Consider the following 12,824-nt stretch of genomic DNA (forward strand, 5'->3'; position numbering starts at 1 on the left):
AAAACCAACTAAAAAGAAACCTAAAATCCTACTCACTTAAAGTTGTAATTCCGGTTGTGAACCTATCCGAGCCACTAAGGTTTGGGCGATCCCTTACTCGACCTATCCTACCAATCCCGTGAGTAAAGGTAACTTGACTAAAAAGCGTCACGACTATCACGGGCGTTGGACTTTGGACTTTGGACTTGGGTATGGACCCTCGGACTTTGGATTTGTGGACCTCGGACTTAAGAAATAAATAACGAAAATCAATAAACGTGAGTAAAATAGCGTTTTATCAAATGGCGCCGTTGCCGGGGAAGGACTCTGGGCTTAACGTAATAACTGGAATACATCCATAAAACCCCTCCCTTACCTCATCATCTTTTTAATTTTCATTTTACATTACAATACTAACTCTTTCACGTAATTTTTTTTACTAACAAATAACCGTGAGCCAAGTTGTTTATTTTCATTAGCCGCGATCCTAAAGTACTCGTAGGGAATTTGAAGTACTAAGCGGACAAAAGAGTCTCGGGCGAGACTGAATTAGTAAGCAAGCGAAACTAACACGGAGTATCAACACTCGGTTTTCAGTCTGAGCCACTTTCCTTTTCGATTACTCTTTTGGGCTCTTTGGTCCTGTTTTTCTAAGTAGCATAAGCTTCGGGGAGTAGTCGATCGCTATCACGAGGAATCGGGGGGCCTTGGGTTTCAAACTCTTAAACTCCTCAAACTTTGTCGAGGATATTATTCGCTATAACTTTGTTTTACCTCATATATTTGTATGTTAACATGAGAACTCATTGCATGTAATGGTGGTTAAATCATCACATATTCACGTAACACAATTAATATGATTAGTATATATTTTGATATATGTGTAGCACCAAACCACTTGCTTAGAATATTTTTGTATGTGTATGTTACATCAATTCACATCTGCGGTATTCAATTGCATGAGTTAGTTCTTGACATTCCCCTAACTCACGTATAACTTACACATAGTTGCATGTATAGGTAATATAGATTTGCATGGGTAGACTTTCTGCGTAAACTAGTATATGTTAGTTAGTTTCTATTTTGGCATCTATCGTTTTTAATTGCATATTTCGTAATCAAGTCTCCATAATACACTAATCACGTAAATTAAAATTAAAAAAAAAAATTAAAAATTAAAAATTAAAAATATTAAAAAAATTAAAAATTAAAAAATCATAGTAATTAAAAATTTTCATCTAAATCATCTTAATAACACCCCGCATAATACACCATCATAAATCATCCTATTCCATCAGTGCCTAGGAAACTTGAAAAAAATTGAGGTTGCCTAATTAAGGAACGTGCTAGCACGAACAACCTCCCTCAATTCTCTCAGGAGACCTGGCTGCTGGAATATTCACACGTTATCCTAGCTTCCCTGCTCGAGTTAGCAACAGCTCAGGAAGGCGTGTTTCAACTCCCTCCTAAAAACTCCAGTCATTATTCGTTCCTTATGAGCACTAAATTAAAATTTATATTTGTATGAGACTACGGTCTGGTAAACATAAGGAATTAGAACTTACATATCATCGTCGAAAATACAAGAAACAACTGTTTATGTTATCTCCTAGGCATAGTTCCTCCTCCGTAAATCAACCTCGTCAAACATCTCCGTTTCCATTATCTCCTTTAATTATGGCTGAAGAAAACCTCCGCGTCGAAAAACCCTTTCGGTTCTATCGCCTACGGAAGGACACGCTTCTGCATTAAACTCGGTGATTTTTAAGATTCCGGTGAAACATTTTAGGTATTCCCGCCAAACATTTTCGGTTTGTTACACGCTTTTACCATGGTTTAGACCATGAAAAACCGTCTGATCATCTTCGTCGGATGCAACAAGTAGTCACCACTTTCCGCCATCCGACCGTTACTAAACGAACAAGTCTTACTTAGGTTGTTTCCACTTCACCCTAGGCGACAAAGCGGTTTGGCTCATGGGACAAAGCGCCCGCAATCCATTGACACATGGGCCAAACTAGTTCAAGCATTCATGATAAAGTTCTATACTCAAAAGAAAACTACAGAAATGCTTCAAAATTCAATTCTTTTCGCCCGGCACCCCGGGAATCCTTTTTGGGCGTGGAGCGATTTCTTGATCTACTTCTCGAATGTCCCCATCATCAACTTCGACACCACTGTATTAGTCCGTTCATTTTTTAATGGTCTCTCGACCATCAAAAGAAACATTAGACATCATGAGCGGCGGTTGTTTCATGGACAAAAGCGCCACTTGAAGCATACACTTTTCTTGAGAAAGCGGGCCTCCACGAAGCACCCATTGGGGAAACATCGATTCTTCTAGATCTTCTAAAGACACTCCTACCAAAGTTACGTCTATGTTCGAGGTCAAACCCGATCCGAATTAAAACTCTAATCGAGACCTTAAACAAAAGGTCGATGCTCTTTTCGGTACAAGTAAATGAACAAAAACCCAAACAGTCATGGCGCCAGCGCTTCCCCCATGCCCTCTTTGCTTAAGTCCCGAAAGCGCGCCGATTCTTATTGTCCTTTGGTATATGAGTGTCCTCCCCAACCTTACGAAGAGGCTTGTGCTTTCAACATCCCTAACGCACCTTGGGCGAAACATCCGAATTTAGCTTGGGCACCCCCGTCCAACAACAAGCTCCTCCGTGGCAACAACGCGTTCTGTCACGACCACCCGCGAATTACAATTCCTATCGTCAAGGGAAATCCTCCACAATTTCAGCAAGGGCAAAGTAATTTTCCCAACAACGCAAATATGGGATACCAAAACAACCGCGAACCTTGTTCCCGCTAACCAAGGATATGGCTACCAAAATCAACCCGTAAATAATAACCGTGAACTAGTTCACGCGCTCCTTTGGTACAATCCACGGTAGATAAAAGCGGCTGAAACTTTCACGACATACATGAATCAACATAATCAAATCCTAGCTTCTATCCAACCGGTCTTCTTGGTTGTTAGCTCGGGATAAAAGTCAAAAGCGTGTTCCACTAGCCAAGCGGTTCCAAACCCTAAGCTACAAACACTTTGCCTTTGAACTTCAACAATGCACGGGACCTAGTAATCCAAGCGGGGTGAGGTAAATGCCATTACCACTCTTTGTTACGGCGAACCATCGACAATAATATCGCGCGCGTGCGGGACGAGGAATCGGCGGGAAGCTCACGATTTGTCGTCTGCCGACTCTACCTCATGACCTATAGCGGACGAAGTTGTACCTTTAAAATCTACACCTACGTCCCTAGAAAAGATACCATGATCCTTATGCGATTCCGTCCAAAAGCTCCGTTCCACTGCCGTTTGGTAAAGAACAAACATGGCGAACATTTTGATGAGATCCGTGAAACCTTCAAAAATTTGACCATAAACTTACCTTTCCTAGATCTTGCTAAAGCATTTGCCCAAGCATGCCAAGTTTTTGAAGGACATGTGCACCACCAAACGGCGTCACGAATGTACCTCGACAAAGCGTTCCTCACTTTGGCGGTTTCCCTCGATTACCACTACCAATGGTGTGGTAAAAATTACAAGGACCAGTTGACCACCAACCGTACCATGCGTTGGGCGACAAATATATCCCCTTGGCGGCTTTTAGACCTAGGTGCCGTGTTAACCTACTTCCTACTACTTATTTAAGCGGTTAGGTCTTCATGAATTGAAACCTACCAATATGACTCTGCAACTTCGCGGATCGTTCCATCAAATACCCAAAAGGCATAGTAGAGAGCGTTATAGTAAAGGTCCAAGATTTTTACTATCCGGTTGATTTTGTCATTCTAGATCTTGAAGTAGCACGTGACTCCATCCCTATCATCTTGGGGCGTCCTTTCCTTGCAACTGCCAACGCTCTTATAAATTGTCGGGGCGGTTCAATGACATTGTCTTTTCGGGAACCTTTACGTCGAACTCAGCGTGTTCAAATTAATGAAACGGTTTCCCGATCCTATAATGGAGGCGAGATTAGCTTGGTTGATAGTGCGGAACATGATTATTTCACAAACTCTTTTCCCCGGGCGAGATACACCAATTTCTTTCTTTTGATAATCCGGAGTTTGGCGATGACTTCGTACATAAGGGATGTCCATGCATTATTAGAGTCGGTACCACTATTGACCACAATCTTCGGTCTGCAAACTAATTGAAAGACCGGATTAAGCTCTTTTCCATTGAAGAGATGATCCTCCTCAAAATCCTTGATCCCCAATCCTCCAACTCGGTTTTAAACCTCTACCCCTGATTTGAAATGCGTACATCTCGATTCGATGGTAGTCACCCTATAATAATTTCTGCTCACTTGACTCTGGGCGAAGAGACACGGTTGATTCATGTCATTCGTGAACACCGCTCCATTATCGGATGGTCCTTAGATGACATCAAGGGAATAGACCCTAGCATATGCGCGCGTCGTATACATCTTGATGACGCGGCACAAAGACATCCGCGAGAACCAAAACGCCGCCTTAATCCCGCCATGAAGGAAGTAGTGAGAGAGGAAGTTCTCGTTTACTTGATGCGGGTATCATATACCCTATCTCGGATAGTGGCCTGGGTTAGTCCCGTCCACGTTGTTCCCAAAAAAGTCCGGCATTCAAGTTGTGCAAAAATGAAAATGGTGAATGCATCTCCATTCGCATTCCTTTGAAATGGAGAATTTGCATTGACTATCGCATGAAACTTAATGCGAAACCACCGTAAAGATCATTTTCCTCTCCCATTCATTGACTAGATGCTAGAATGTTTAGCGGTCATGCTTACTACTGTTTTCTTGATGGCTATTCCGGATACTTCCAAATTGTCATCGATCCCTTGATCAAGAAAAGACAACTTTCCGTGTCCATTTGGAACCTTTGCATACGGGCGAATGCCTTTTGGTCTTTGTAATGCCCGGGCACTTTCCAATGCTGCATGCTTCACATTTTTAGTGATATGGTGGAACGTTATATGGAAGTCTTCATGGACGACTTTTCCATTTACGGAAATTCCTTTAACGATTGTTTATCCAACCTTTCCAAAGTCTTAACGCGTTGCGAGGAGAAAAATCTGGTACTCAATTGGGAGAAGTGTCATTTCATGGTTACCAAAGGACTTGTTCTAGGTCATATTGTTTCAAAAGACGGGATAGAGGTTGATAAAGCTAAAATTGTTAAGATTTCTTCGCTACCCTTCCCACGCACAGTTCGGGATATCCGTGCCTTTTTAGGCCACGCTGGGTTTTACAGGAGATTCATTCAGGATTTCTCTAAAGTTGCTCGACCCTTAACCAATCTCCTGCTTAAGGATGCAGTATTCGACTTCAATTTCAATTGCAAACAAGCTTTTGATACACTAAAAACCGCTCTGACTACCGCTCCTATTATTCAACCCCCTGATTGGTCTCAACCATTCGCCCGATGTGTGGCGCTAGCGACTTTGCTATTGGTGCCGTGCTAGGCCAACGGCAGACGACGACAAACCCGTTGTCATTTATTACGCTAGTAAAACTCTTAACGGCGCTCAGCGTAATTATACCACAAGAAAAGAGTTCCTAGCTGTTGTCTATGCTTTGGATAAGTTTAAGCCCCTACCTAGTTGGAACATCGACCATAGTATATCTTGACCATGCCGCAATTCGGTACTTACTACGCGAAAAAGGGCCTTAAAACAACGATTATTCTGTTGGATCCTTCTCTTACAAAATTCACCACGGAAATCAAAGACAAGAAAGGAACCGAAAATGTAAATTAGCCGACCATTTATCAAAGGCCCGGTTGGTAACATCGATAGTGATTCTGAAGCTATCGGTGACTCCTTCCCGGACGAATACTTGTACTCTATTTTCTCATCTCCATGAACGCGGATATCGTTAACTACCTGATTCTTGAGGAAGTCCCCTCCTTTTTGGTCACGTCGATCATAAAAGTTCTTATCCACTGTAAAATATTATTTACGGGATGAACCCTACCTCTTTAAGTATTGTTCCGACCAACTCATTAAATCGCTGCATTCCCGGACCGGGAACACACCGGCGTATTATCCTTTTGCCATGAACAATCTTGCGGAGGTCATTTCAGTGGAAAGAAAACTGCGGCCAAGGTGTTACAATGTGGTTTTCTTGGCCTACCCTTTTTCGCGATGCACCACGAACATTGTGTAGCTTGCATTAGTTATCAACACTTAGGTCGAATTACCAAGCGAAATATGATGCCCCTAAATCCTATATTGATTGTGGAAATTTTTGATGTTTGGGGCATTGATTTTATGGGACCCTTCCTTATTTCTCAAGGTTTTCTATACATTTTAGTCATTTGTAGACTATGTGTCCAAATGGATTGAGGCACTTTCGCATGTTGCTCGAATGACCATAAGGCTGTCGTGAGATTTGTAAAAGAAACATTTTCTCTCGTTTTGGTGTTCCCAAAGCTATCATCAGCGATGGGGGTACACATTTTTGTAACAAAATTTTTGGGTTTTTAATGAAGAAATATGGAGTTACTCACAAGGTTGCTACTCCATACCACCCACAAACGAGTGGCCAAGTGGAAGTCTCCAATGAGAGATAAAGTCTATTACGGAGAAAACTGTCAACCCATCAAGAAAGGACTGGTCTCTCCGCTTATTGGATGCCTTGTGGGCATACCGAACAACATTTAAGACACCTATAGGGATGTCTCCTTACCGCATTGTTTTTGGAAAACCTTGTCATCTGCGGTTGAACTTGAGCATCGTGCCTTTTGGGCCATCAAAAGCCTCAATTACAATATCATCGGGCGGTGAAAGCGAAAAACTACTGATTAAATGAGTGGAGGAGATTGAGTGATGCTTATGATCTCGAAATCCTACAAAGCTAATATGAAAAGAGCCGCGACAAAGCACATTTTGCGTAAGGATTTCAAAATTGGCCAAAAAGTTTTCTTGTACAACTCCAGTTACACATCTTTCCCCGGTAAATTGAAAACCACGATGGTCCGGTCCTTTCATTGTGTCATTTGAAACATTATGGGGCAATCTCTTTTGCTTAATCAAAAGATAACAAATGAATTTCAAGTCAATGGACAACGCGCTAAAACATTACCACAATTACGCTCACGGATGTTGAACGGACTCTTCTTGAAATCCGTTTACCACGGACTAGATGTTTAGTTTTGCGTACTCGATCTTGTTTCTATAGAGGGTACCATTTTGGTAGCCGGGCCATCTTCTATCTTATGATCTCCAAAGTTCTTTGAAGTGTGTGGTTGCAAAGCGGAACCTTAGTCCACGAAAACTCTTTTCTGAGCGGGTATAAATGTATTCGTAACCGCGAGCAAAGCGTGCTTTTTCGATAAACGATGGGTACCTAAAATTTCAACTCCTTCCTTTTCTTCCCTTTTCTACTCTCTACCTCGCGAACTTCAGCTAATTATTTGGTGTAAGTCTCACTCATCCGCGAATAGGAAATGGTCGTAGTTCTTTTGTTCGTAAACGGCGTGCGAAAGGATGGGCTGGTGTATGCATTGCCAAACACCCTTCATCTAGGCCGGACTTCCTATCCGATGCTAGCCGGTTTAAGGTATACTTTTGTCTAACACCAGTGCGCGGGATAATCTTCGTCGCCCGCTCCCGTTTCTCCCAATCGGGATGGGATTAGTCTTGAGAATCGGCGTTAAAAGACTTCGAAAAGACTTCGTCTTGAGGATCGGCGTTAAAAGACTCACCTTTAAATATATTTATTTTGTTACCTTTTTTTCCCTTTGCATTAAGTTTTGCACAAGGGATTAAATTGTCAAACCTCGGATGTTGCATACTTGGAACACAAAGCGGGCAATGGATTCCACCGGACCAACCCTAGAATTGGTTACTTTGAGTACCTTGGGGCGGTTTGAGGATAGCCGTTATGTAAAAAGGGCAATTTTATTAGGCCGTGGCGCCGCCGGTCGAGGATGGTACCGCCCACGCCCCTAACCCCATAATACATAGAGGTGAAGCCACGATCACGGGCTGGATTGGGTTAAACTCGAGCCGACATGACAGTTGTCTATGATTTAAGATGGTGACTCCCCTGGACATTCAGTGTTTTTCACGTATATCTCCCTTGTATGTAAATAAAACCCTTACACTTTCCTTCTAAAAAAAAAAAAAAAAAAAATTGTGACTTTCAAGAATGACTCATACAATTGGATAGAATTTTTCGTGCCGATCGTTTCGATATCTCATTCGTCCAATTCGGAGCCCAAACGAGTCATGGGTACGCATTTAGATTTTTAGGTTTAAATCAGGCTTTAGGCTTGATTTGGGCTTCGAAAAATTTTGGCCCAACCCAAATATCGATTTCTCGGCCCATTTAAACCCAACCAACCCGATAACCGCGTCGTCACTATTCCACGATTCGTCTCCCTAAAAACCGGATCTTGCCCCTCTCGCATCGGTCTCCATACGAGACGGGCCCACTAAAACTAGGTCTCTGGCGAGACCCTCACAGCTCGATCAAAATTTCCTTCCGTCGGATCATCCCAATTCTCCCCTCATCAATAATCCATAGCCATCCTCCCTCTTAGATCAGCAATGGCTGGAAACGAGCGATTTGTGTGGAAATTTTTTTGGAAATTTGTTTGAAAACGGGATGTTTGCTCCATTCTTTGATCCACGAAATTCACTCTAGAGGATGGGAGAGTTTGTTATATGCCAATGGAGGGCTTTATTCTAAGGATTTGGTGATGAAATTCTCGACGATGGAAAGCTTTAATGGCGACCATTTTTGGATCACCGTCGAGGGTGTGCGACCGCGAAGTCACACCGGTGTTGCTCTCGGGATCCGCGGGCATTCCACGGGTGCGACCCGCGGATTGACTTCGGCGATCCGATCCGTGTACCCACGGACTTCTGACCTAATGCTCGACCGCGGCTTATCGAGGGAGAGTACAACATCGGCGGGAAATGCGCCGTATCGGTATTTCGGTCGCGGCGTAACCAGCTAGCTTGATGACTCAATGGTTTGGGGCCGAACGTCATTGGCACCTCGAAGCCTTCCGACATCAACAAGACCTTCCTCCACCTTCTCGGATCGCCGGGGGCGAAAGGGTAACTTCTCGCATCGTTACCTTTCTTTTTGATATTATCACACATGCCACTCTTAGGTCAGCCCCCCTTGCCGTTCTAGTAACGCAAGTCATGATTAATCTGGGGATTTACATGCGCCACCCCACTACTCCCTATACCACAATATGAGAATATCTTTGGTCTTTAAGAAATGCATACAAGACCCTTGGGAACCCACGGCACCTAGGGCTGCCGAAACGCGCTAGCGTAGGATCCTCTCACCCACCATACTTTGATGAGACTGCCATGAGTAAGATCACCCAACCCATAGAGGCCCTACGTCGCGGTGAGCGATGGTCTGCGAGAGACATGTACACTTTCGCCCGGTATCGATGAGAGGCGTACCTTGGGCGAGTTAAGGACCGATATGACCACTTTCGCCACGCAGTCGATGACCAGGGCGGCATGGGTGAATTCCAACAGAAATGAGAGCCTCCATGACTACATTTCGGGGGCGGTATGCTTACTCGCCCGAACCCGGTTTAGCGAATGTTCATGGCGAGCGACATCGATTCGAGCTCGGTGATGGATACTCTTGGTGATATCCGGGGGCGGTTAGCCTCCACGGGAGCTCGTCTTTGCCGCGGCGTCGCGGGACTCACGGTTCTTCTTCTGCGGCCCCCGAGGACTCGCTTCTGACACGGAGGATCATCGGTAGCTAGTTTTATTACGGTCTTGTATAATATTTTTATTAGATACTTTATTTACGTGTTTGAATTTTCTAGCTTAATAGTACATGGTTCCTAAATATTTCTATCTTAACATATTAGCTATATCTAATATTTTAGTATATAGGTAGGAACATATATTGGTAATAATAAATTATATATATAAATATATTTTAAATGTCATACTTAAACAACAAATTTTAATCTAAAACTAACGTTTTATAAAACGTTCATAAACCGATAAATGAAAACGCATCTAAAAAGCGGTCGAAAAAGCGGTCATGAACCACATCTAAAAAAAAACGGTCGAAAAGCGGTCATGAACCACATCTAAAAAAGCGGATTCGTCGAAAAGCGGTCGGGAAAAGGGAAATTTTCTTCCTATAAATAAGTTCAACTCTTCCTCCCTATTCACTCATTTCTTATTCTTCCCTCTACACTTCTTATTCTAAAAAGCGTTTTTAGATCACTCCAAGTTCAAGATTCATGGATGCACTAGAAAAGTTTGAGCGGCCAGCGACTTGAATATGCTACTCAAGTTTTCATGCTTTCGGTTGTTTTGTTATAGTCATGTTGTTAATGTGGCATATAATTCTATCTAATATTTAGGTTTGTAGTTAAGTCATTGTAACATTATGTTGTGTTTCCATACCATTTATGCGTTCTTACATCCTATTGTGATAGTATATCTACATTTTCCTTGTCCTTCTATTTTACCCCTAAAAAAAAAAACTAACTAAGGCACTCCTTGTCACATGCCCCATTCTTCTCATCTACACTTCATCCACTTTTAGCACATCTTAGAAGATACCATGGGTCTAACTACCACAATGACACCTCGAAGCGTATCTTTTACATTTTCGGATGGGTGGCTATTTATACCAAGGATAGACACCTCAAAAATATTTAACTTTCCTTTTTCCAAAATAATTTTTCACCACTCCATCTTTAATGGCCCTCACTCGAAGTTTCGTGCCTGAGCAAAATTTTATGGAAAATTTTCAAAATGGCCTTTTTCATCCTTTTTTTTTGACACTGAAATATTACGTCGAGGATGGTACCCTCTTTTACACCATAAGCAAACATTTTATTCGGAGAATTGGTCTTGTTATTTTATAAAAATGGTTATTTCCAAAGCGGACAATTCTTTGTCCGTGCTAACGGATCTTGAGCATGAATTAACTATGGAAATCATCTCTGAGGTACTTCAAATTCCTATTACAAACCAAGGAGTACACCTTCGATTCACCTTTCGATAATATCCGGCATCGATGTTTGCAACTATCCTTCCGCGGCGAATACAACCGAAAAACCCGTATTGTTTATCGGCGATCTTTACAAAAGAACCAATTATCTGTGATCCAATGGGTAGCTCATAATGTCCTAGGCACATCTAAGACTTCCGAAATAACCAAACCACTCCTCCATTTACTCTAGGTGTTGCAGACTAACTGCAATGATTTTTGCATTATTAAATTTCTGCGGAATCGCGATCGCGCGTGCGGGGAAAAGGCAGCTCCTTTACCAACCATTGTAACACTTATCATGATACATTGGGGTTTTTCTAGCAGTTCTCCTCATACACCTCTTCGAACAGCTAACATTCTTACCATTCACTCAGTATGTAGGAACGGATTCTGGAACCCCGACGTTGCAAAGAACCATGTCGATCTGAGGACCAAACGGCGATTGTTCCACCGACAACATTTTTACTTGAAAATGCATTATGCAACGTATTTAATCCAATGGAAGGGCTTAAGCAATTCAACAAGGACTGATGACATTATTCAAACGTCAGAACATTATTATCACCAGCCTTCTTGAATTTCAGGACCTGCGGACAATAAACGAAGAGGAACAAGCACAATTTTTGCACAGCCACAACCAGTTCTTGGCAAATCACACTCTCATAATGGAAAACCACGCCAAGATTTACGGACGAAAAGCAAAATGTTGCAACGGTACATTTGCAAGGATTGACGGCATAGAAAATCTTATAAACGGATCCCTTCCACAACAGGATCCTCGCCGTTACTTGGGCCAATGAAACCATTTAAAATTTTGCAATTTTATATTATTTTTTTAATTTTCGTATGGTAAATTTTTTTTACGTAATTATTCTCATCATGCTCTAATATTTGTTTATCCTTGTCTAAACAGGTCACATTTTTCACCACGATGGAAGCTCCAAAGATGATTCGAGCGATCCTTCCATTCATTGTTGAATTCTCCCAAGATATGGACATCTTTTCGAGACTACATCACTCAAGTTGGGTGGAACTCTCTCATTCTACACCGGAGCGGACATACTCCCCGGTTTTGGCGGTTTATTTTTATGATAACATGGAAGATCTACCACCGTCCGGGGTTTCCCTTTGAATGGGTTTACACTCGTATTGGTAACCTACGACCGCGGCTTTTATGAGCCAGCGGTGGCTATGGCTCTAGACCTTCCTCCTCTTCAGCCGGACCTCCCCATCCAATACATGATAGAGAATGACTTTAATGACTACTCTAGGGAGGATTTTCTTTGCCGCTATGGCGATGGCCTTGCCCACGTCAAAGAACGTGCCGAAGCTGGCCGATGGCCAGAATTCACTATTCCACTAGCCAGTATGACCATGAATGTGGGAACTGCCATGTTATTTATTCTTCTGAACATCATGGGAGATTGGCATTTTTCCACGGCATCAAAGGAAGCGTGTAAGACATTCCATGCATTGGCCCAGCAACGTACCACCTTCCGACATTCTGAACTAGTAATTGAGAATCTTAAGAAGGCTCGGTCTTTTTCGGCAAGACTATATCACCACGCCGATTATAGCATGCGGGATAGTGAGGGCGTACTTCCACGAGTTTGCGACCACCTTTCAAAGGCTGGGTAAAGGTCGACTCTATGTGTCCGACAAACAAGATAATTAGTTCCTTGCGATTTCGGACATGGACCGCCCGGCAAGGTATCTTAAGAAAGTTCGTTCTTTCCCCAATGATGAAAAAATGATAGCTCATCTAGACAATGCAAAGAAAAGGAAGTGGAGTGAAGTCCGGAAAGCTATGATAGATTGGCGGGATCGCGAAGGAATGGCATTTCTACG

The sequence above is a fragment of the Coptis chinensis genome, chromosome 7 (genome assembly GCF_015680905.1).
Source record: "Coptis chinensis isolate HL-2020 chromosome 7, ASM1568090v1, whole genome shotgun sequence".
NCBI classification, from domain to species: domain Eukaryota; kingdom Viridiplantae; phylum Streptophyta; class Magnoliopsida; order Ranunculales; family Ranunculaceae; genus Coptis; species Coptis chinensis.